At 39.0% G+C, this 25,015-nt stretch overlaps 1 long non-coding RNA gene across 1 annotated transcript; it reads left to right on the top strand.

The window, feature by feature from the left end:
* The first annotated feature begins 817 nt into the window (after window positions 1–817).
* Window positions 818–12,008, top strand: LOC140319840 (uncharacterized). Its single transcript, XR_011917984.1, has 3 exons — window positions 818–987; window positions 5,155–5,245; window positions 10,317–12,008. It is a non-coding gene; the product is annotated as an uncharacterized lncRNA (long non-coding RNA).
* The last annotated feature ends 13,007 nt before the right edge of the window (window positions 12,009–25,015 follow it).

The following is a 25,015-nucleotide window of genomic DNA, read 5'->3' as shown; positions in this document are numbered from 1 at the left end:
ATGTAATAAAATTATATGATTTCCCTTTACGCAGTTTAGATTGTTTTTAAATCATTGCACTCTGTTTTTATTGATATTTTACCCAATGTAACTACGATTTTGGAGGCAGCACTGTATCTAGAGGTTGAATGAGAAATTGTGTTTCTTTTATCTTTGTTGAATTGATCATGTGAAATAATAAAACCTGGGAAAAAACGGCCCAACATATTCCTTGCCACAGTTGTGCTCCAGCATCCTTTGTTGGGAATTACACAGCATGAATGAAAATGAAAGTCTGTAGTTACTGTAGTAACTCAAGTCTGTTTGATATCCCATTTAAACAGTAACAACGATTATAACCTCTGACAGTGTAAGATGCAAAACAAATATTTAGCCTATCAGTGGTATGTGGCGGTAAGATATTTATGGGGTTGACGAAGTTGTCGTCGCGTCTGTCTTGTTGTCTGTTATCACAAGTTTAAGGTGCTTCTTCAGTGGCCTCCGACACATATCACAGGCAGCTGCTGTTTAAAACAAGTGAGAAGATATATTCCTCTCACTGTGTGATGATGACCTTTGCTCTTAACCCCCTCCAGCAGCAGTTCATCCTCCAAACAATAACAATCAATTCCCTCCACATCTGACAGAGCTGAAGAACAACTTATAAATGATATGCATCTCCTGCTGGTCCCATGGCAACCGCCTTGACTTTATTGTTGCGTTACTTTGATCCCGCAAAGCTTTGATTCATTTCTCTTTCACCCTTTTAGCAAAACATATCATGTGAATTTGGAGCTTTGTTCCTGACAGGCCCCGTCTTACCTCGCTCTCTCCACAGGCTCCTGACGCCTCCCAGAGGAGCTGCGGAGGAGGAGAGGAATTCCACTGGATTCAAAGACTTTGCCTGGTTGCTTTTGACTCTTCCGTCTGCCTTGCCTCGCCTTCCCCCACTCCTCATGTTGACCTGTTCCTCGTGATCCCCCGCCAAACCATCTTCCTGGCCCTGGGGTACTGTGGCTGTGTATGCGCAAACGTACACATTAATGGGGTGTTGAGTTTTTTGGGGGGGGTAAGTTCTTTGGCATGTTCAGGCTTTGATTCAGCAAATGAGGAAAAATAAACTTTTGGCATAATTCCCTGAGCAGACAAGTTGCCAGGTTTTTCACAACCTCCAATCCTAAAAATACACTTAAAGATTTAATTTAGAAACTCATCGCAGGCAGCTTGACATGGTTTAAAATCTGTTCTTCAAAAGAGGGGGACATATCAGGAGGACTTTCTGCGAATGAGTGCGTAATGAAAAATGAAAAGAGTGTGTTTTCTCAGTGCCATCTGGTTTCAATCATGACAATATCCTAAACATGTCCAGTTTTTTAAATCGGCTACCCTCAGCCTGCCTCCCAGACTTTGGGTACTCATTATTCTAGTCAGGCCTCTGACAACTACACAGTCAAACCTTTACAACAGTAAAATCCATATAGAAGTCAACTGATATCTCATTAACCTAAAAAGCACTGTGCTCACTGTTTGAAGGTATTTTTTATCACTCAAATGTTCATTATAGGCCATATGATTTAGTCACAACATGAGCTTCTGCAGCTCACATTGATTCATGTGTGTATACAATCTTAACAGGAAGTTTGAATACTCATAACACTAACAACTATTCAGACTAAATTCACCAGTTAAAAACCTCAGAGTGGTCAGTATATGTTTCATAGAATTATTAAAGTTTGAGAAAAACAAGAGAAATATCGAACTTAGTCCCTCTGGCTGTGTTACTGCAACCAATGGCACATATGAAACGTCCTCCTTGTAATTCAAAATAAAATTCAAATATATGGAGTGCTGCTGGTTCCTGTGCAACAGCGGGATGAAGTATCTTTGAAGGAGAAGTCTGGTACTAGTTATGTCAGTCACAGTCAATAAGAACAAAAGACAAAACTAGAAAAGTAAGATGTGTTAGGTAATGTAGCATATCACTCCTCCAGCCTTCACTTCTCTATTATCTGTGTTTGTACGTGAGTTGGCAGAAGTTGCAGAAAAAGTCATACTGCAAGGTATCAGTAACACACAGCACATTACAACTTATGCATTTAGGCATTAAAACAAACTTTAACAGCTGATTTGTACACAAATGCTTGCATGTGTATAACAGAGGCGGTAGGTGTATGTAAATGGGAGGAGATGTATGAGTTATAAACATTAAACAACTCCAGGCTTCAAAGTAAACATAACACAACACCTTTTAAATGTAAGCTTTTGGTTATAAAATCTTGTGTTTGGCATACTAACCATTAACAAATTAAACTACCGTATGGCCTATATAACGGCCCTCCTGTTATATGCCAGATGTGCTGTTAAATCAGCACCACATTTCCTATAAACTTGACCACAAACTGCGGCAAAAAAAGGTGGTGTTCATTGTGAGAAGCTTTAAGCAATCTGACTATTAAACATTTGTCCCCATGAACCAAAGCCAGTGAACTCCGCTGACTACTCTTTTTCAAAGCAACATGAAAAAGAAGACAGTCTGTTCAGCACATTCATCTTGATAAAGCAGATTTGGTTTCAGTCCTTCACTTACCAGCTTACATGTGGCTTCAGATGCCCCATCTTTTCAATTCTGCTCATTAACCAGACCTCTGATTGGGTTGAAGACGGGCGGAGCATATGTACCCACAACACTGATAAAGTTGTGAGTTCTTCCGTGCATGGTAACGTTGCTGAAGTCAAACTCAGGTCTAATCAGGCATTCTGTCTACATTTACTATGGGTGTGTAGGGCCTTCAAAATATAGAGCTTTTGTTCTACATTTTCCTCAGCCATATGTTTAAACCACTTAACTGAAGCAAAATATGTTTCCCTAAAAGCAAACAAGGTCCATCCATTCAGTTGAGTCACTTTGTGAATTTTATGGGAAGCTGTCCCATGACAAAGTGCAGTAGCTCCTCTGCTACAAGTGCAACATAAGTCTGAGCAGAAGTCATGACACTGATGGGGAGCAGTCAGAAAATACAGCTTTCCTAATACTCTTTAGGTCATAAGCATTTAAAATAAGTTTTCAGATTCGTTTTAGTAAGTGCTGCTGCCTTTTAGAGTAAAAAATATAGTTAAAAAAAAACAAAACATTTTCCTTTTACAATTCAAACAACAATACTAAGCAAATTCCTGGAAATGATCATGTTGGCAACCACTGGAAGACTGATACTCAGCTTTTTTTTTTGTAAATTAGCTTCTACAGAAATATTTTCATGGGTAAACTGTTAAAAGTACAATTAACTGTCATTTATTTATTTTCCCCCGCCAAAACAAAATGTCTTATGTTCCCTAACGAGTGGCTCCTGCTTTCTGTGATCTTGGCAGTTGGAAGCATGTTGGAAGATACGTAAGAGGTATATGTAAGAGATAATTTGAACTACTATATATGTCGTTTTTAGTCCAGGGTCACCACATAAAGAGGGTTATGAGATGATCAGTGTTCACAGAAAGAAGAAGAAAAAGTTAATTTACACTTTTTTATTTTTACGTCTTTTTAACTTTTTATAACATTTTTGATTTTAAATGTGATATTGGACCATAAAAGTGATATGAAAACTTCTGAGAAATTTTGGGAGAGATATAGTGGTTTGAAGCTGTTAACAATTTATAGATAGCTGCGATCAGACCTCGACTACACACTGCAAACTGTCATGCTGCTCGCTGACATCAGATGGTAAAAAGGCTGCAAACCATTGATTTAATCTTTAACAATGTGTCATATTTGAAAGCTTGTTATATTATCTATCGGGTAAAATCTTTACCTTAAAAGTGACTACAGCTTTCAAATGAATGCAGTGGCATAGAAACAACAACATTTTTCTCTGAAATGTTGTGGAGTGGAGGTAAAAAAGTAGCATAGTATACGTTATAGTAGAAACACCTCAGTTCAATGACAATGAGTCATACTGTCATCACTAGAATTGAACAACAATTGTTTCAGTGATTTTTACTGTTGTTTCCTAACACGATCTTCATCAATATTGAACAGAAGCATGAAAATTTTGTCCAATGTTGTCTTCGAAATTGGAAACACTTCAAGATTACATTATGGATTATTAAGTTGTAAGAAGCATACAGTTGTCACTGCTGTACTGTGAGTCTGGAAGAAAAGGTTTACAGCATTTACAGCAAGGCACAAAACTTTGTGCTTTTTTTTATGATTTACAATTTATGAGCCAAAAATACATAACAAACATACTGCAATACATAGACAGAGAGTATTTCTATCTGGTACAGACGTCCTGTTGTGCCTCCATCTGACAAACATGAACAATACTTTATGTACTGTAGGGAACAAAGTATTTGAAAGTCATTAAACTGTGCATCACCACTATGAGGAAACTTGTCATTAATTATACATGATGAAAATAATAACCCTAAATTGCTATGAATTAAATTGAATATTCCAACCTTAACTGCAGCAGATGAACAGTTGTTGTGATATAATTTTTGACCAAAGGAGGGCAGTATGACTATGACGACAAGTATCAACAATAATGACTGGAGCTTATAAAGGTTGTGTTGAACAACCTGAGGTCCTGCTGTCAGAGGATAAAGTACATGATATATGAATTGCGTTGTAAATTGTGTGTCTTCTGCCATTCCAGTGTGACACTCTATTAATTTTATATCCTTGTGATTATGGCTGATTAATGAAAAAGAGCACATTGTTCATACTATGTGATTTAGTGCCCAAGTGTCTCAATCAGGTAGGTAATGAACATTTTTATGCGAAACAGCTGGTATTTTATTTAGTGTTATCACGTCTTTTACTTTAGATGTCATTTCCCTTTTGGCAGTGACTGTCTTTGATATGGTGTGCAGAGAAGATACAGATTTAACTGATATCAACATAATTTGCTATTATTGATGCTGGAGGATTAAGATTCCAGAATGAATACACATGTTGAAACTTAGGCCACTGTTATGTTGTTGTGTTTTTTTTGTGTTCCCACAATAAATTGGCTCATTTAGACAAGTTACACACATTTTGTTTTGCACACTTTTTTTTTCTCCCTTTCATATATTCTGGCTTTGAAAATAGATTTAGAATTTGTAGGTAATCAATATTTAACTATTCTTTTTTGTTTTCACTCAACCACGTTTTTTTGGGGGTTTTTTTCGGTCAAGCAGTGTTTGAAGAGCGCTGTGAGCCTGGGGATGGCTGGAGATGATCTGAGCCGGGACGGCATACACCACCTGTGAGCCGACGTCAAACCTGAGGGTAAGACCAACAACATGACCTCTCCAGTTAAAGAAAAAAACAAAAAGAAACAAAGATTTATGCCTGAATAAACAATTCCCAAAGGGGAACTTGTCTGGCCACCAGTGTGCCCAATTTAGTTTAAAGTGTGTTCTTACTGTATTCATTCTAGTTTTGAGCTCCTATTCTCACTGCATAGTGATTTTTTTTTTACAGCCTCATAAATGTTTTGTTTAATTGTTTCTTGCATCCCTCCTCAGGCCTGCTAAAGTTCTCAGTTCAGTTTTCTTACTGGTATATTGATATTAACATAATGTTATATTTTCTCCACTAAGACACACACTCACACTGAGATATTACTGTACCTCCGCTGCATTTCTCTGAAGCGCTATAGCAAACAGCTGCCTGATTAATAAGTTAGATCCTCTAAATATGGCTCAGAGTCATGTTTCTTTAAAAACTACTTAATAATGGTAATCAAGATTATCAACAACGTACCAATTACATCTTTACACTTTCCTCTCTTAATTATGTATAGTTCTTCTTCTCTGTGGATAAAAAGCCTGCTTTCTCAGTCTCAGGTGGATTGTTCATCTTAAGTGTTTTTGATGGTGTATTTGTATCACAGCTAAGCTACACTCCCCTAAAGTGGCAGTGAGCTAAAAGGGGCCTGCGCCTGTTCGGTGTGTGAATCAACCACAATGAAGAAGTTCCTATGTTTTATTTATTGATATGTTTTAGTGGGGGAAGACCTAACATTCATTATCATAAAGGCCTCTAGACATGAAGTCACACACAAAAGACCCAGGCATCTCACAGCCTCACACGCACGCTGATCAACGCAAGACGAGCAGGCCGCTTTGCTGCAGCAGCATCCATCGTTACCTTCAGTGACAGAAGCTGACAGTGTCAAAGTATCTTAGTCTCTTGCACATAAACTGTCCCTGAAGCTGTCGTTGTGAGAACGATGTAAAACACAGGTTTTTTTTTTCCTTATGGGGGGAAGTTGTTTTCATCCCCCTTTTTTAGTTTTTTTTCTTTTCTTTTCTTTTTCAAAATATGTCATATCTTTTCTGTCAGGGCCCTCGGGCTTCTGGTGGTGCTCACCGTAGAGGAAGAGGAGGAGTGTGAGCATCTGCAAACCCAGCGGAGTTTGACCATATTGTACCTGCACTTATCTTCATCTCACTTATTTTGTCAAAAGTTCAAAGCCACGGATTTCACACAATCGTGCTGTCATCTGATCTGCCTCTGTGTGAATCTGTATGTGTGTGCGTGTGCAAAGGAAAGCAGCTAGTAGTAACAGATGGGGGTAAAGTAAGTAAAAACTCAATATGAACCCTGCAGAGGCCTTCATTTCTCTCTGTTCAATTATTTAAAGTCAAAGAAAAGAGGCAAGAGTAACATATTTCCTCAGAAGCCACTGTGTTTGGCAGGAATGAATAACATATTTATCTAGTCTCATCTTTGCCAAATAGCCGGAAATGGAAACAAATACCTTAAATTGGATTCATGGCTCTGGTGTTTTCCTTGAGCTGCGCTATGTGTGCTCACGCTATCATATTGAAAAATTCCTCAGGACCAAAATTTATGGAGGAGCTGACAAGCGGAATTTTTCATGGTATCTAGGTGTACGCTTGGCAGTCTAAGGCAAGGCTTATCTACTCACATCTCATGTAATGGGAGGGAGAAAAAGAGAAACAGAAAGAGAGCAAGAGCAGGAAAAAGCGCTCACCTATTTAATTTGATTAAAGATTAGAAGAGGAAAACATTTCCTCCCAGACACGTCTCTACCTGCCGAACTCTGACACCTGATTTTATAAAAAGATGTCACAGCCAAGCTTCGTGGTAATGCCAGTAATTACTTTGAACTCAAATAAATAAATATATTTGCTTCTCTTTGTGAGAGTCTGACAGGTTTTTCCAACATTCTTGACTGAGAAAATTGCAGTGTGTGTGTATGTGTAGGCGTTTACTTTTTACTGGTTGTGTAATCATACGTGTGTCTTTATGCGGGTGTGTGTTTGTGTTTACCTATAGTGAGGCACTTGTAAAAGAGAAATTCAGACAGGTTGAAATTTTGACAGCTACAGTATAGCTTCTTTTCCCCTCTCTTCCTTTTTTTTCTTTTTTTTTTGTCTGTGATAATCTGCTCAGCTGCACGTACTGAAAGCAAACCTCTGTTTGAGACTGATAAAGTTCGAGATACTGCTTTGTAAATAATAAGGTTAGAGTTTCTACACAGTTGCCAGTGCCGCAGCTGATCTCACTCCTATTAGTGACAATTGGCTGTGACCTCACCTGCTCACCCATGCTGTCATCACTGAGGGTGTATGTGCAGCAGGAACAGGCTATTAGATCATCTGCTCTGGTCATAGAAGGAGACATCCAGGCAAACGTTGCACTGCTGAACCAAAGAAAGTCTGATGCATGTTGTCATGAAGCCTGGCTTCTTGACTTTTTATACTGTTCATCTGCAAAAACAGTTTTATACTTTATCATTCAGTGAAAAAAAAGAGAAACGTTCAGAAGCAGACAGTGTTAGCACACGCCACGGAATTACAAGCTACTCACACTGCATGATGCAGACGGATGCTGGTTATGATAATGTGTAATATTAAGCACTTATTATTTCAGATGTCAAAAACTCTCAGATATTGTGCGACTCTGAATTGCATTATCATAAAATCTGATATTAAAAAATGACATCAGAGTTTAACCAATACATCTGACTCTACATTGAATAATGGATGCATTAAGTTTCCAGTATGTCCATCATGCCTCTAATTTGTTAATCTCAAGTTGTTGTTTTTTAATATACTTAAATAAACTGTGCAAACAGGTGTTTGGGTTGGTATAATTGAACATATTAGTTCCATCTAAGCTTGATTTATGGCTCTGTGTAAATCTACTTTGTACCTACAGGTTTACGGAGTCTGATGGGAGTCTCCCCAAAATGCAACTAAATCTAGTGGCGATTCAGACTGTGACTTTGATTTGACTGCTCCATTTGTAATTATGTAATTATCAAAGATAAGGCTGACGTGAAATGAAGGTTAGGTTGCTCATAATGCCAACACATCAACCAGCATTCTGCCTGCGTAACTATGTGCCATACACAGGGAACCTGTTTCCTTCCCAATCTGCAGCAGTCTTGGGCAGGCTGAGTAAATGATCTTGAGCTCAAGATCCTTTTGGGACAATTGCTTTCTCAGTTCCTTGTTTTCCCTTTCCTTTTAACTTCTGTTTACTTTTGGTTTCAGTCCCAAGTGTCCCAAGTGGTTTGGTTTGGTTAAGTTTAAGTATGAAAAGTAGTTTGTTGTGTTTGCAAAAAGATTGGAATTCTGTTTAAAATATACAGCTAAGCAATCCAGTACTTTTGATAATGACACACTGTTAACCTGTTTCTCCACATTAATCGGATTCATTGAAAACTGACACTAAAGACTTTCCTCTGCATACATCTGCAACTTCAAGGGATTCTGACAAAATAGCATTGTGTGTTGCTGTTGGAGTGAGATCAGGCTGAAAAAAAGTCAATCAGTTCAGCAGACATGAACACCATTTCCTCTGGCATCTTCTCTCTTTTCTCATGTAAAAGTGACTGCTGTTTACCATTTATTAGCTTCAGTGTGAGATACGCACAGAAATCCTGCCACCAAACAGCTGTTCATCAAGTGAACTGCAGAACAAAACAGAAAGATCAATGCAGAGGTCACTCTGCAGTGATACAGAGGAATAAACATATATGCAGAGCACCAGAAGCTTCATTTGCAGCAGTTTGAGTACTTTCCTGAAGTACTTCAACCATATATTAATATAATTTACATATGCTATTTTGATAGTTGTTTCCGTGTCAGTTAACAAGCATTCCTCTTTTTGAATTTTTAAATGTATCCATCGCTTTTGCCAAGCCATCATTGTTATTGCTACTTCAAACACTTATGGGTAGGTTTGTTGCTAGCTTTTCAGAGTAGTAGATCATAATTTGATGCGACAATATCAACTTCTCTGACTGCAAATTTGATCTCACACATAATTTTGCTGGCATTTTTACTTTTAAAATGTATTTTCTCATACAGTTGAGCAATGCTGCACTCTTTACACATAACCCTTAAAACCCCAGGAATGCCCCATACAGAATAAGAACAGCAGGCTCGTGGTCGGGCTTCAATTTGACTGTGTGAATGGACTGGACTGAAAACAGTTGTATAATGTCTCCTCGTGCTCTGCAGGCGTTCTTTAATGTCTGAAAGAGAAAAAAAAAAAAACAATAATGTCATCTGAAAGATGGTCTTTGAAGACACTAAAAAACAAAATGTCTTTTATAATATATGAATGTTGATATAATAACAGGCAATGTCAAAAATATCTCGCCTCCAAAGCAAGTTGTATTTTATTTTTCTGCAAAAACTGTCTTTACTTGCTAATCAGTAGCTATTTTATAATAAATGTGTCTGATGGAAAGAAGTACAAAAATAAATGTTTCCTTGTACCCAATCATACTCAGATTATTGATACTTACTTATTTACTACTACTTACTGGGAAATAGGATTTCAAGAAAGACTTCAATTAAGCTTAGAGTGACACTTTAAACTGAGTCACAGTCCTTCCTTCCTCACCTTCACACTTCTCCTTTCTGCTGATGAGTGACAGTTTCACTTATACTCAAGGCCTTCCAAACCTTCTTCCTTCCATCTCCTGGTTTCTATGTCCAGTGTGTGTCAATCAGAGATCCCTCACAGTTTAGCAACAAATATCCTCATTCTCACAATGCCTCCACACCTCCTCATGAGTGTCTCCAAAAACCTCCGAGGTGTCAAACAGTCACACTTCTCGGGCAGAGCAGATATTCACGATGCACTTTACCATCATGATCAGGGATTCGCATGTACAAACTGAAACTAGCCCTTTTTCCTTGACAGAGCACTGCCATATAAATTATAGATTGTGAAACAACCTTTAAACATGTTCATTAAAGACAATGCTTTCTTTAAAAAAATCAGCTCATAAATATTTCTTTCAAGCAAATCTCAGTACATCTCCCCCACCCCTCATCTGCTACACTAACAGGGTATTCTCTTTTTCCAGTCAACTGGAATGTGTGAGGGGAAAGAGAGAGACGTTGCCTCAGTGACCTTGACTGGAGACAAGCAGGAGACACATGCGTGTCTGGATCGACTTCGCCTGTGATGGCTGTTAGCTAGCTTTCCTCCAGAAGCAGAGATGCCTGCCTGGCTGCTGATGTGCTATTACTTGCTCTGGAAGAGTTGCTTGTGTGGAGGATGACACATTATTATCCTTTAATCTCAGTCTCAGCTTGTTGAGCATCAAATTGAAATATCCTGAACAGATGTAAAAACACATGTGAGCCTCAGCGCGCAGGCTGTGCTGCGCTTTGTTTCATCTATCCGTGATGTGAGCCTTAAGGAGAAGCTTTTTAAAATTTCATCACTATTCAAAAGGATAATTAATACGTACCCCCAGGCTTTGATTATGCGATACCCAGTATGTAGCGCTGGTGTTGCCATAATGAGCCACTCATCAGTACTCTGCCTGTGCCTCCCCAACAAACATACAGTTTGCATAAGGTACTTAAGATTCTGCAAAGGTATCATCAAGCCTGTTTGTGTCGTTATATGTGTATGCGCTTTCATATATTTATATGGAGGTGCCTGTATCACTGGATCTGGGAGGTGTGAGTCCTCTTCTAATTTGCGGCAGAATGCTATAGTTTAGGTCACACTGGGTGTTGCAGTTTGTTTACAAGAGAACCCCTGTCAGATTGTCAGCAGTTAGCCTGGCCTTTTGTATAAAGCCTGGCACTGCCTGCACCCACACACACACACTTACACACCTTCTCTGCGGCTCATTCGCAGCCTGAAAGCTGTTGAGGAGATGGTGGTTGTCAGTGAGTGGGAGCTGATGTGCTGCAGCAGTGAGATGGATGGACAGGTGGAGACTGACAGGCCGTGGAATACGAAGGGGAATATTGGGAGTTCACACATAATGAGACCTGTCAATTTGAATGCCTCAAGGCTAAGAAGTGAGGAGGCCATGGCTGACGACTGAGGTAGCTATTTCTACTCAGAAGAAATATTTCAGGATAATGCCTCACCCTTGACCCCGACCAGTCTCAGAACAACAGCAATTATTCTCATTGTGTGGTTGTAACCACTGCTTTTTGAATGGTGAAACACTCCAAACTGAGACCAGAAAGCTGCTTGAATATAAGTATGACCTGCCTACTTCAGAGGGGTTTGTGTAAAAAATATTTCTCATAGCATCCACTAATTTCTTATTTTTTTGTTTACTTTATAATTTCTTATAATTGCATCTGCCTGACAGATACTAGGCCATCACTGTCACATGGTCAGGATCTTCACTGACTTCCCAGTCCTTATACAATGTGCTGCTTCGGCTTAAAGATACTCAGTAATCCTGGGCCAAAGTAGTAGGGTATATGGGGAATAGAAAGTGTCATCTGAGATTTGCCCAGAGCCACAGATAGCCTGTGATGGTGCTTTACCCTGTTAAGAATTTAACATGTTCACCCAGCGCTGAAGTGACACGTGAGAGGGGGCACTGGGACCTGCTGACAGCAGACGGACCCACGTAACTTCCTTTTCTTTAAATCCAATTCTATGCTTGACACTGGGCGGAATTAGCTTTGGACAGGTGAGTGATAAGTTCTCTAGGTGCATTCACCCAATAGATCTAAGCCATCTTTCAGAGCACTGGAGCCTTTCAGAGAAATGGAGTTTTTCATGTTCACAAGAGCAAATACATTCACAAGAGCAAATACATCAATAGAGAATATGTTAATCCTAATCAGTGTTAAAGATCTCTTTGATAAAGCAAACAGGCATTTGTGTCTATTTAAAGAGATGATCTTATCAGTTCCTAATCAATAGTTTTCTTGCAGCTTAAAACAGATGAAATATACATTCGCCCCTGTAGAGCCAAGAAAAATCGATACATTTGGCTGTGCTTCTTGTTTTCAGGGTTACTGCTTTATTGACTTGTGTAAATGATCGTTCACCAGGGATAAAGCTGGATTTTGAGCAGATAAATAAAGAAAGAGGAAACAATCATAAAAAAAATGAAGGGGATTAAACTAACACATCAGAATCATGATTACTAGTCCATTTTTCCCTTCAGTTGTTCTCTCCTCTTTATCCTTCACCTTACCCTCATCCTCACCTCCCCCAACCATGTTTGAGTGACAATCGTGGTGATACTCAAGGCCTTCCAAACCCCTCTCTCTATTTCCCTCCATGCCCTGGTTTCTCTGGTCATTGGGTGTCAATCAGAACTTGGCCCTCACGCAGATTGGCAACAAGTATCCCGTGCTCACGAAACAATTATGACTGTGCTGCGGTGAAATGGATTCCCACGTTGACTCTCCACACTGTGCTCCTCTTCTCTCGGCCGCCGGGGTCCTGCCATGGGAAGCAATTATCGCTAGATGCCAGCTGACAGCCCGATTCTATTGCCAGCGCGATCAGCCCTCATCCTCAGGCTTTCTCTAGGCAAATAGCATTCTTAACACTCAAATCAAACCTCTTACCAGCCATTGGCTTCTGTCAGAGAAATAGATAGCTCCCTTTGTTCCCCTGGACAATAAAGTGGGAATAAGGTGGATACAGAGGCAGAGAATAAAGAAGTGTTTTGATTTTGCAAGCACTCAACTCAAACTGCTCCACCACCCCTGTGTACCAAAAAAGGGGCCTTTGGAAGGGTAGGAGAGGCTGGGGATGCAGCACTGCCCTGTGGCTCCCACATGGAGGAAACCAGAACGAATAGGTGAGGTCAAATGAAGCCTAGACAGAGTTTAATGAGTGTCCATAAATGATATACAGACTTATATAAAGGTTCCCTCTGCGCTTGTAATATGGATGTGCTGCTGCATTTATTTTTAACTTGCATTTTGAGATGTGTTGTTGGGCTCTCCTAAAATAATGTCAGATGTGGATTTTTTTTTTAAAAGTTGCAGTGGTAGTTAGTAGAAGTGCCATAAGTGCAATTACTGCTTTTTTTTTACACTTAAAAAGACAAAATTTGTCTTGTGTTCTTTCTACTAAGTTAAAAAGTACAATTATGTACATGTCTACTGCAGATACAATTGTATTGATTTTGCTGTGGATTTTTGCTTTAAATCTGCAGAGAATCAAGCACAGTCTCAGAAAGGTGAGGTTGTATGTTCTGCATAGAAGATTGGAAGAACCAGTCTTGACTACTTGCAAAAATGAAAATGTTTTGAAGAACACAGTTCTCCAATTGGTTTGACAGACCTAACAGGTTCTGTTCATGGCTGTGATAAAACAAAAAGTTTGATATACTGTCAAACAATAACAGACTCTAACGGAAGTGGATTTAATTTATTTGGAGATATTGTAGTGTCCCATTAAATTAACCATAGGACACACAAACTCGGAGACAGTTGGCAGATTGTTCATATTTTAACCTGAAGGTCAGCCGTGTCATCACCAATATGTTGTGTCCTTTGGTATGACACTGAACTCAACGTCACCCCCGATATGTTCATCAGTCTATAATTGAAGAAAGCTCTGCATACTGTTTATACAGTGTATATACATATATTTATCAATATATTCACATATGTATGTATGTACAGTATAGTAAAAACGTGCTGTATGACTGTGTGAAAGGGTGATTGTAAAACACATGTAAGGAACTTTGTAGAGGATAGACAAGTGCTTTATACTGTATGTGTGAACTATTTTTACCTTTTTTTAATTTTTGTTTTCGTTTTGTCCTGCTTTCACTTTTTACTACTCAACTATTGAGAGCTATGCTTGCTGGGAGCGAAACTCGTTAATGTTAGCGACACGTTACCAGCTTGTCAAGCTGTCAAGCAAAAGGCTTATATAATCTTTAACTGTTACATATATAGTATTGTAGTAAGTAATACATCCACTTGCATGCAAACTTGTATAACTAAACATTCTCTTCTTGAAAACTTTGCTCTATTTTAAACATTTGTGCATGAAGTACCCCAATTTTAGCAGGGGTCATGGCATAGCTTAAGCAGAGTCAGAGGAGACAGTACCAGCTGCTGGTAAACGAAGATGTAGGCAAAGTCAGATAAGTATATTCATAGATCCCCATTTACTGAATGAGGAAAACGATGTAGAATCATACCCCAAGCTATTTTAAGGCCATGAGAGATTTCTTAATGGTAAAAGCTTTGAAATGTACAATTTTCAGGAACAGATGGGTTATTAGGGGATTAATAACTGCTGGAGTAGAACTGATTTTAGTCTTTAGTTTTTGGAACAAAAAAAAGGAGATTCTTCCGTAGGAGATGGTTCCAAATTGATACTTGATGGTTAAGAGGTTCAGTGTACGATGAATGAGTTTAAATTAACAAAAATGCTACAATTAACTGTTATAAAAGTCAAACAGTCATCTGCCACTTTGCTTATTAATTGAATAAACACATCAAGGCAAAGTTCAGTCAATCCTTTAATCACTTTAATTAATGCTCATTGTTCTGTTTTCCTCTCCCTCTTTCTCAAACTCACTCTTGCCATCTCCCCGTGTACCTATATTTGTGAGGTAATAAATAAATTAGAAGACACTCTGCCATCAACTAATTATCATGCAAATAAAGCAGCAACAAAGCATAGTGGGACTGTTAATCTGTGCCAGATCACGTGTGATATTCCCCAATGTGCTCAAAGGTGTCCACCATGCAATTGAGAGGGAAGAGTGACTTGGGATGCTATAGAAGAGGAGAAGAAAGCGTAGAGCTAAATGACGGGAATGACTGTCACTGATTCATTATCAAATTAATTCTGTCATTTCTCCCTTCTGTCTTTGTCTCTGCCAAAGCAGCTGCAGTGGATCCATGTTATTTTGCCATGTCTGCCACTGTCTTTTGTCAAATATGCAGATTTGCTGTTCAAAATCCAAAAGGCTAAAGTTTCACGAGTACCATGAAGGTTGCAGAGTTCAGAGAACCTCTCATTTCAGGATAAACAAATTAATGTGTACTTTGCCACTTTAGGTGGATGAATAAAAATATTAGAAATAAAATTAAACATTTCATAGCTGAGAAATATGTTAGTTTAAAGGCCATTTGGCAGGATTCAAATTACAGAGGTTCTGACCCCTCATAATTATGGCTTGAAAAAATAAATAAAAGCGTATTGCTGGCCTCAATCTGAAATCTTATATTGTCTAAGGTTACAGGCTCAGCGTACTTTTCCTCAGTTCACCAATAACAATGTACATACACTGAGGCACATATTTATAGTTGATAACTGAAACAAAACCATGTTTGTTCAAGTATTTGTTACTTGATTACTTATATTTCAAGTATTAAGTTTGTTCCTATGAATTCACCGGTATTCTCGGGATTGCAAATAAAATGAATGCAAAATGTATAATTTTTAACTGCACTTTACAATGACACAGAAATTACCTGATACCTGATCTGGTACCTTTATTTCTTAAGACCGATGCCATTTGTCAATCCCCTTCAAAACATCCAGTCTTCATTACACAGAACCGTACCTGGTTAAGAACAGAAAACTTTATTTAAAAAAAGATTTGGGTTGAAAATACAACTTACCATAAGGGAAACATTTTTTTATGGTTGTTGCCTTTGAAATTCCTAACCCTGTTAAAGAGTAGTTTATTGTCATAGTTATGCTAAGATGACACTGAGGATATCATAGACTCTCATGTCAAATCATTAACATGTTGGCTCTGTAACTATAACCCCAATTTAAAAAATGTTGGGATACTGTAAAATGTACATAAAAACAAAATGCAATTATTTCCTAACTTCATTAACCAAAATTGTATTCAAACATGAATACAGAAGACATGAAATGTTGAGTGAGACTATTTTGTGAAAAGTGTTAGCTCATCTTAAAGTTGATGACAGTAACATGTTTCAAAGAAGTTGAGACAGAGCCATCAAAAGGTAGAGAAAAAAAAACACCTCCAGAAATCACTGTCTGTGAACACAGTTCACTGTGCTATCCAAAAATGCAGGTTAAAGCTCTATCATGTAAAGAAGAAGCCACTTATGTCTTCTTTGAGCCAAAGCTAATTTGCAATAGCAAAGTAGGCAATGTAGAGAACTGTTCTGTAGTCAGACAAATCTAAATGTGAAAACTTGTTATCAGCCCATACCATCAGAGCCTGCGTCTCTGATGGTATGTGGGTGCGTTACTTGCCTATGGAAATGGAACCTCGCACATCTGGAAAGGCACCATCAATGCTTAAAGAAACATATACTCCCATCCAGACAATTATTTTTGAGGCATTCAAACTTTTCAGCAAGACTGCTGAAGCAAACCAGACCTTTCACCAGATCTGAAAACATTTTATGCATTGTGAAATGCAAAATAAAAAAAAAGAAGACTGGAGCAGCTAGAATTTCATATCAGACAAGAAGGGGACAACATTCTTCTCCAAAAGGTCCAGCAACTGGTCTCCTCAGATCCCAGACTATTTCTAAAAGAGGGAAAGATGGTGGACAACCTTTTTTAACATGTTGCTAGCATCATATTCACTTTTAATGTTTCTAATGTTTTCCAAGTCCTGTTGTGAATTAAATATAGTCAATGAGCTTTAGACATTATTGCACTGTTTGTTTGTTTTTTACATATCATACAGTGTTGGAAGTGGGATTGTAATTCCTCCCTTTTTCCCAACAGACAAATTCCTCATGCCACAAGAAGTCTTTACCATTCAATACTAAAGATCTTCTTTTGGTATATTTTTGTCCTTGGTAGAAAAATACAACAAATAAATTATGATAATCCCACTAAGTGTACCACATTTTGCCAACACAGCTTGCAATCTGATGCCACTGCTGATGTAACTATTTGTATAGCTTTTGACAAACCCAAAATCTCATCAAGATTTTCAGATTGTGCTATGCTGAGATTGGTGTATTCCTGAAGAAATTGACTATTTCAACTTCATATCAACTCCTTATACTTTTGACTTGTATAATTAATCTGTTCACATTTATCAACTGACTGTACTGATGCACTGAAAGCATTAAAATGTCACAGACTCAGATAAAAAAGAAATGTATCAATTGCACTTTTTGAGAGTGCCTTCAACTGTTTTGCACAAACCTACTTTGGAAAACTTAAATCTCAAATGTTATTACTTCCATAGATCACCCTCACACAAAGACAGGGATAATCCTGTAAAATAAGCTGCAAGGAGGACCGTGTTTAAATATTCAGAGCCCTTCTTGATTTATCCCTGGTGAATTGAAAGCACATATCTAGGGTGCACTGCTCAGAGAATTAAAATCAAAGAAAATAACCAATCAAATACATCCTTTTTTCTTAGTCTCAATTGGGTAAATATGCTGCAAAATAAGAAAACAAACAAGAGCAAAACTGCCTTATTATTAGCAGGCCCATTATCATAACGACCTGATTTGCCTGAATCATGTTCTTATTAGGCCTGAAAATCTCTCTGTCCCCTGTGGGTAATGAGAGGCCAGACCAGGATTCCTCTCCCAGCTCTGACATGTCTTTTATTACCCTTACACTAAATGGTGGCAATGATGAACATTTCGGTCTTCTGATTACTTTCTGTGCACCCTTGATGTCAGAGGGGAAAAAGTTGTGTGCCCTCTTTTAATATTTGATTGTTTTTTTCTGTGTAATTTGTTCCAATTCATCATTTGAGCCTTTCATTTGCTTACTCTGTGACATTTGTCTCATGTGGATGTCCTGATTGCTGGACTCGGATATTGTTGTAGCCTTTGATGTTCCATTTCTTCTTCTTGTCCCAATTTGGTTCATACTGAGTGCAGAAAACATTCCACTCACTCCATTCTAAATTCTGCAGAAAGCATATTTGCAGTGGCTAGCAAACAACATGGCTAAATTATTCACGTATTATTTAGAAAAATTATGATAAGGGCATAGCTAGATAATCAAATATTTGTTTTTAGCAGGCTATGATAAGTGCTTATTTTGGGAACAGTTGAGATAGTATGCTTGAACAACTCATGTGCTATGCATGCTTGGCTGGGCAGGAGAAACTGGAAACAGTCCAGAGTCTCAGTGGCATCAGCAATGGCAGCATTGCTAAGAATTATATATCGGAATAGTTAATGCCATTTGAAGGATGTGAGCAGTCCATAAAATAATAAGCTGGTTTGGTTTCTTAAGCATGTTTGACACATCAGCAGCTTTATTGAGGAGTAAAACATCACTCTTGTTATAAATGCTGAATACAGAACAAATTGGTATGTAAACAGCTACAAAACACCAAGGAAATTGTGAGGAAGGATCAAGTTCTTTGAAAATTACTCACTCTCTGTCTGTCTAAAAGTGTTTCATTGTTTCTCCCCGAAAAAGCATCGATTATAGGTAAAAAAGTGAAGGAATCACATTCATTAATTTCTTTACATGCACCCACCAAATTGCATCAAGCTTATGAAATATTTCTTCGTCCTGTTCAAAGGCTTGTTAGAGCTTGTATTCAATTACAGCTGTAGCTGTAACATGCTGTCAGGTCTCTTTAGCCAATCATTAGTCAGGGACTGTTCCTCCCTGCACAGTCGGCAGAGTCAAGCCAGTGAGCGCACGACAGGCCTAATTGTTGTTCGGTGGCTAAAGGTCGGCTAATGAACCAGGGGGCTGATGGGGGCTGAAGAAGGCAGTTGGTGCGAGGGAGGCAGGATTCGGAGCACGGGTGAGGGCCGCTCTGAACACAAAGAATTAGCAAAATTTTCTTGAGATCAAAGAGGAGAAGAAACAGGGATTTAAAAAAAAAATTCATCTCCATATTAGGTCTGTCTTTGGTGTAGTTTTAAGATTTAAAAAAGAGACACGAGGAGGAAAAACACGAGGGTGTGTCTGGGATAGATAAAGGAAAATATTCCTTATGCAGTCAGATAAATATGTATATACATATAGATTTATATCTACATATATATATATGTATATATGTATGCATTTAGATATACATTCATATATATGTGTGTGCATATAAATGTCATAATTTCCTTCTTTTTGAGTAAACATAAACTCATTAGTCCAATTAAAAGCAGTCAGATGGACTATGACTGATCACTTGCCTGTAAGGTTGGAGTACAAATGGTTGGCAGCAACTTCTCCAAACTCAAAATCAACACAATGGTAATTTCCCATTTTTGTCCTTCTCTGCAAATTACAGTAAGACTGAAAGTATTCCATACTAGTAAGCTCTCTATGTCTCAAAATTTTCTACAAATCTGTGTCTCTTATTGAAAAACTTGGTATGAAAATTTGGTATGATGGGAAAAATTCTCTGAAAAAAGGGTTGAATAACTACTACTCTATAAGCCCTATTTTGGCAATAAAACAAAGATAAGCTTACTGTAGGTTAGATATGACAGTCACAATGATGCTGCTTCTCTTTAGGGTTCATGCTGTCATATTGTGAGAACTTTCCACAACTTTTTAAGACTGCTTGGCAGAACTTCTGTGTATTACCCTCAGTTTTAACATTGGTGTTATATGGCAGTCAAAACAATATTTAATTGTAATTAATTGTTTTGAATAATTCAATTGCTACACTCTGAGAGGTCAGGTGCTGTGATGACCAAATCTGATTTATATTTAGATTGTTTCTGTCCAGCTGATCTCTCTGAGCTAACAATAGTCTCTTTGAAACCATCAACTTGTATTTTAGATCCAATCCCAACCAGACTGTTCAAGGAGGTTTTCCCCTTAGTCAACTCTTCTGTATTGGATTTGATCTGTCTTTTTTGACAGGATATGTGCCTAAGACTTTACGGTTGCTCTAATTGAACCTTTACTTAAAAAAAACTATATATATATATATATATATATATATATATATATCAACCATCAATCACCGAAAAACCCGTGAAGAGCCTTGGGAAGGTATTCGACTGCAGCCTGAAAGACACAACATCCATCTAAGCCACCAATCAAGATCTGGAAACTCGGCTAGCCGCAGTCGATAAGTCAGGTCTACCTGGCAAGGTCCTGGATTTACTAGCACACCATCATCCCAAGGATTCTCTGGCCTCTCTTTATCTATGAGGTCCTGGTCTCTACAGTCAAGAGCTTTGAGAGGAGAGTCAGCAGGTTTCTGAAGAAGTGGCTGGGACTACCTTGGAGCCTAAGCAACATAGCCCTGTATGATGGCCCAGGCTAGAGAGGTACTGAAGTACCAGGAATCCGCTGACCCAAAAGTGTCTCAGGCAAGGATTGAAGTCAGAACAGGTTGAAAGTGGAAGGCAGCAGAGGCAGTCAGCACTGCTAAGTCAAGACAGAGGCAGAGGGTGCTTATGGGGGTGGTAGCTAAGGGGTGGGTAGGCCTGGGCACTAGTACACCACTTCTTTATGACAAGGCACAGGGGAAAGCCAGGAGATTGTTTATCGAGGAGGAGAAGTATGGATACACTTCTCCATGGCAAGTCTTTCTGAGTGAGAGAGATTGTACAGTCCACTGGAGGGTAATGCAGGTAGTTAAGTGGCATGATCATAAGGTCTGTAAGGTGGAAGGGAGAGGGCTTTATCCTTGCTGATCAGTCTGAAGATCATAATATTCACAGGGATCAGAGGTGCGTTCAGGGGATTTTCTTGGGGAATCTGGCTGGCAGAGGAAATGGCAGACTTAAGACAGTTTGAGAGGCAAAACGTACTCCAGCTTTCTATTCTTTTTCTGACCAGGAGATTTGTGGATCATGTTTTTTTATCTAGGTGTAACCCAGAATGAGGGGTGAGCTACTGAGAGAGAAAATGAAGAACCATATATCGTCTCGATAATTACTGGAAAAAACAAGGGAGAGGGCTGTTTCTATGAGATATGGTGGGAAGTGTTTGGCCGTCCAATGCAGTTACAGAGATGTGAAAATGCAAGGGTTCCGATGGAATTTGAAGAAGGCTTACGATACTGAGGTCAGTTGGGTTTTGTTCGGAGTCCACTAAGGCTTGAATATTCTTTAGAGATATTTTCTGCCTGAATCACAAGGTTAAACGTGTTCTACACAGTAAAAGAGTTTATTATTTCACTGGTGGATATAGATGAGGAAACCAAACTGAAAGTTGAGTCATTGGTTTAATGGGGGTGGAATCCTTGGGGGAGGCACTGACTGTGGCGAAGAAAAGCTGGAGAGGTAGGGGGTGAGCAGTCAGGTAGTTGCAGGGGTAAGTAAATCCAATGCAAGTAATTGGCAGGAAACTGACTTGAGGAGGTAGAAGCCAATTGAACCATGGGAGGCAACCAAAACCAGGAAGTAGGTAACGCTGAATAAGCAGGATTCACAGGTAAGAAACTTATTTTAAATTTAACACAAAATAAACTCATTGGAGACCTGATTACCACATGGAAGATGAAAATAATCTGGTTAAGGCTGGCTGCTCCTGCAGGTCCTTAAGAATGTCTCATAATGAGGGTAGATGGAGAACAGGATGCAGGAGCAAGCCAGACTCCGCCCAGAAGAAAAACTCTGCTGCCTGCTCGACCCCACCTGCAACGCAATACACCCAAACACTGCAGCCAGGCATAATAATGATCAAATTGAACATCCAAAATATCCATAAATGTAAAGCCAAAATATAGTTGAAGTACCTAAACTAGACTCAGAGACTCAGAAAGTAGAATGGCCAAATTCACAACAGATTACTTTATATTATGAGATTATAATTACTTATTCATTGATGTATACATCAGTATATTGTAGCAGCAGGAGCTCATTTGAATTACTAATTTTTATAATCTACAACAAACTTTTCCCTAAAGTTTCAAAATAGATGTAAATAGTAGTGTATAACATTGCCCCAATACTATGTATAGGAGAAGCCACATAACATGGCATTTATTTCACAAGCTGACAATTTTCTGAGGTCTGTGACATGTTTTGGTCAAAACAACACAAAGAGACTGTGCAGCAGCACATTTTCCAACCATTACTTTACAACGCTATTGAAATAGATTGTCTTTTCCTCTGGGTCTGCCTCTTTTTTGAGAACTGCAGTGCTTAATAGCTACAGCACTCTTCTATCTAGACACATCTAGAGGAAAAGGCCCCTGAGTGGAAAACATCCATATATGGCTGTTGCTGGTACTTGTGTGGTAGGGTGTATAACAAATGATTATCATCTTAAATTGGTAGTTGTTGGTCTCGAGTAAGAGCTTTACGACCTTTGAAGGAATATGTGGACCACAGACATTAACATCTTGCCAGGAATTAGGTTTCCTGATATTTGAACATTCTTCATTTCTATGCCAGGAAAATTCACAAAGCAAAGCCTGAAATCATGTAAGTCTGAATGTTTGCTTGTAATTCAAAGAGGGACAACATTCTGGTTGCATACTGACAGGTTCGTACTCGCATCTCCTATTTCATATAAATATGCAGGCAGGTGTCTCGGAATCCACAGTGGAGAGCTAAATCCTTCAGCTTGGAAATCCATAGTGCAACGAGCAATAGACACAGTGTAGCAGTGAGAGCAATCTGCCGAAGACCTTATCAAGCTGAACCAGACTCCGTCCCAAGCTTCCTGGAAGACCTGCTCAATCTTGCCTAAGACCTAGAAACCAAACAAACACCACAGCCAAGCATGAGCATGACAGTGCTGGGGCCATGGGGTAGTTTATAACACCATTAACAGCTCATCAGTAACATTTTTAGCAGCTAACATTCAGAAATTTTGCTCTATGGCCAATATTTCACTGATGTTGCAATGAACAATGACCACGGACAAAAAAATTACACCACATACTGAACGAAAAGTCTTCACAATTTAATTTCCAGCAAGGGGTAATTTGCAAGTTGGGTTCCTTGATCTCATCCTGTGACTGTAACTCCTGAGGCAATGATTTCCAGAGATGTTGTCCAATGGGGAATGAGATGGGTATCAGAAGAGTAGATGAGCTTTGAAAGGCCTGTGGTAAGGTTACTTTCACTGAAGGAGAACAGAGAGGTTAGTGATGATGTCACAGCTAGGTGACAGACTGAGTGACAAGATCTATAATGTTGCCAGAGCTGCCAACCAGGTAGTCCAAAAACAGTGCTCAGTATTTTCTCTGAAGAAATAACTGGGATCCAGACTCACAGTTTGGGGCAGGCAAGTAGGCAAGGTCTAAGGACAGGCAAGGTTCATCAACGTGACGGCAAAGATCCAAAACAAATCTGAGAGGGGCTAGGCTTAGGCAGAAATCCGTGAGGCAGGAATGAGTCAAATCAGATCAAATAATCAAATCAAATTTTATTTCTATGGCACCTTTCATACTTTAAAAGCAACACAAAGTGCCTCACACTTTGAGGCTAAAAACAACAACCATAAAACGTACCAACCCTCCCACCCCCATAAATACCCAGTAAGACATGGAGATGAACAGACATGCACATGCACGGACACACAAACACACAAACTCAGACCCACTGCACCTATCGGACAGAGACATGGCCGGGCACCCAGACCTAAGGCAAGGAAAAAGCTACACTTGGGGGCCGACCACAATGAGAGGGCTCCTGGGCTACGACCACAGGGAGCGCCGCCACAGAGACGGCCCCGACCCGGGCAGACAAGAGGCCCCACACCAAGGTGCAGAGCCCTCCAGCCACCCGGGCCAGAGCAGTCCACAGAACAGCACCCCCGTCAGTGGACCAAAAGCAGCTCCCAGTGTGGTAGGCCCCCATGAGGAAACACTGGAGCTAAAAACTGAAAGACTAAAACAGTTAAATAATATAAAAGGGTGTAAAATGAACAATAGATAAAAAGCTTTTCAGCTCATATAGTTGAAATGTCTAACTAAAACAAGGAACAAGGTCAAAACCCTCTCTAGTTCAAAGGCTGTGGTAAACGGATCGCTGAGCAAATGGCAACAGACAATCTGGCACTAATGGATGACAAGAAGAGGCATAAATACAGAGAGAGGCAGGTGAGTAGCATGAGAGTGATCGCAAGGCACAGGTGGGCATAATTAGGATCAATGCAGGTGGACCAGGAATCAGGTCGTGACAGATGTTTCTTTTTGGAAAGGCAGCTACCAGTGCTGAATTGATGGTGCATTCAATGGGAAATTGAAATCACCATCTTGAACCTGGTGAAAAAAGAAAGAAAGAAAGAGTAAAGAACCCTAATTAGATGTAAGATTTTCTTGTTAGGATGTAAATCACTAAATACTGGTAGACCATTTTTTGCTAATTGATTTCTTATTTTAAGTGAATAATGATTAGATTTGATGTTGAGAGCAAAGCAAAACATAGAGGCAGAGTAAATTAAACTTTTCACTCCTGTGGTACGGCAAATCATCTTAAATTGAGGTCATCAAGAGATATAGAGGAGGGAGACTGGATAACCTTGTAAAGTGACTAAACATTGCTCTGAAAATCTTAACGGCTCACTGAAATCCACATTTTCAGATACATGGGTTCCAAAACTTTTTGAGTTGCTTGTGACTACAGACACCTAAAAATGTGCTCTCAGACTCAGGAAAAAAATTTGATTTTTCTTTCCCATAATATGTTCCCTTTAAGTGAAATACCAGTAGCCTACATCAAGGCTGATTTGATGTCATGATGTAAGCTTCAGCTCACTTCTCTGTCTTGGCTTGTTTTGCATTTGAATCAAATGTAAGCCTTATTGATGGGAACAGTGCTGCATTTCTTTAATGTTCATCAGTTCTGCATGTTAAACAAGATCTGCATGGTGTGCACATATTTTTCACTCATAGAATCTGCACACAGCCTTTGAAACGTCCCCCACATGAGGTCAAATCAAATCTTTTAATCCACTCTCTTTTTACCACTCTTT

Source organism: Leuresthes tenuis, unplaced genomic scaffold (genome assembly GCF_036924035.1).
Source record: "Leuresthes tenuis unplaced genomic scaffold, fLeuTen1.0.hap1 SCAF_12, whole genome shotgun sequence".
Lineage (NCBI taxonomy): Eukaryota > Metazoa > Chordata > Actinopteri > Atheriniformes > Atherinopsidae > Leuresthes > Leuresthes tenuis.
The sequence above is the reverse complement of the archived record's forward strand: the minus strand, read 5'-3'. Positions and strand labels throughout refer to the sequence as shown.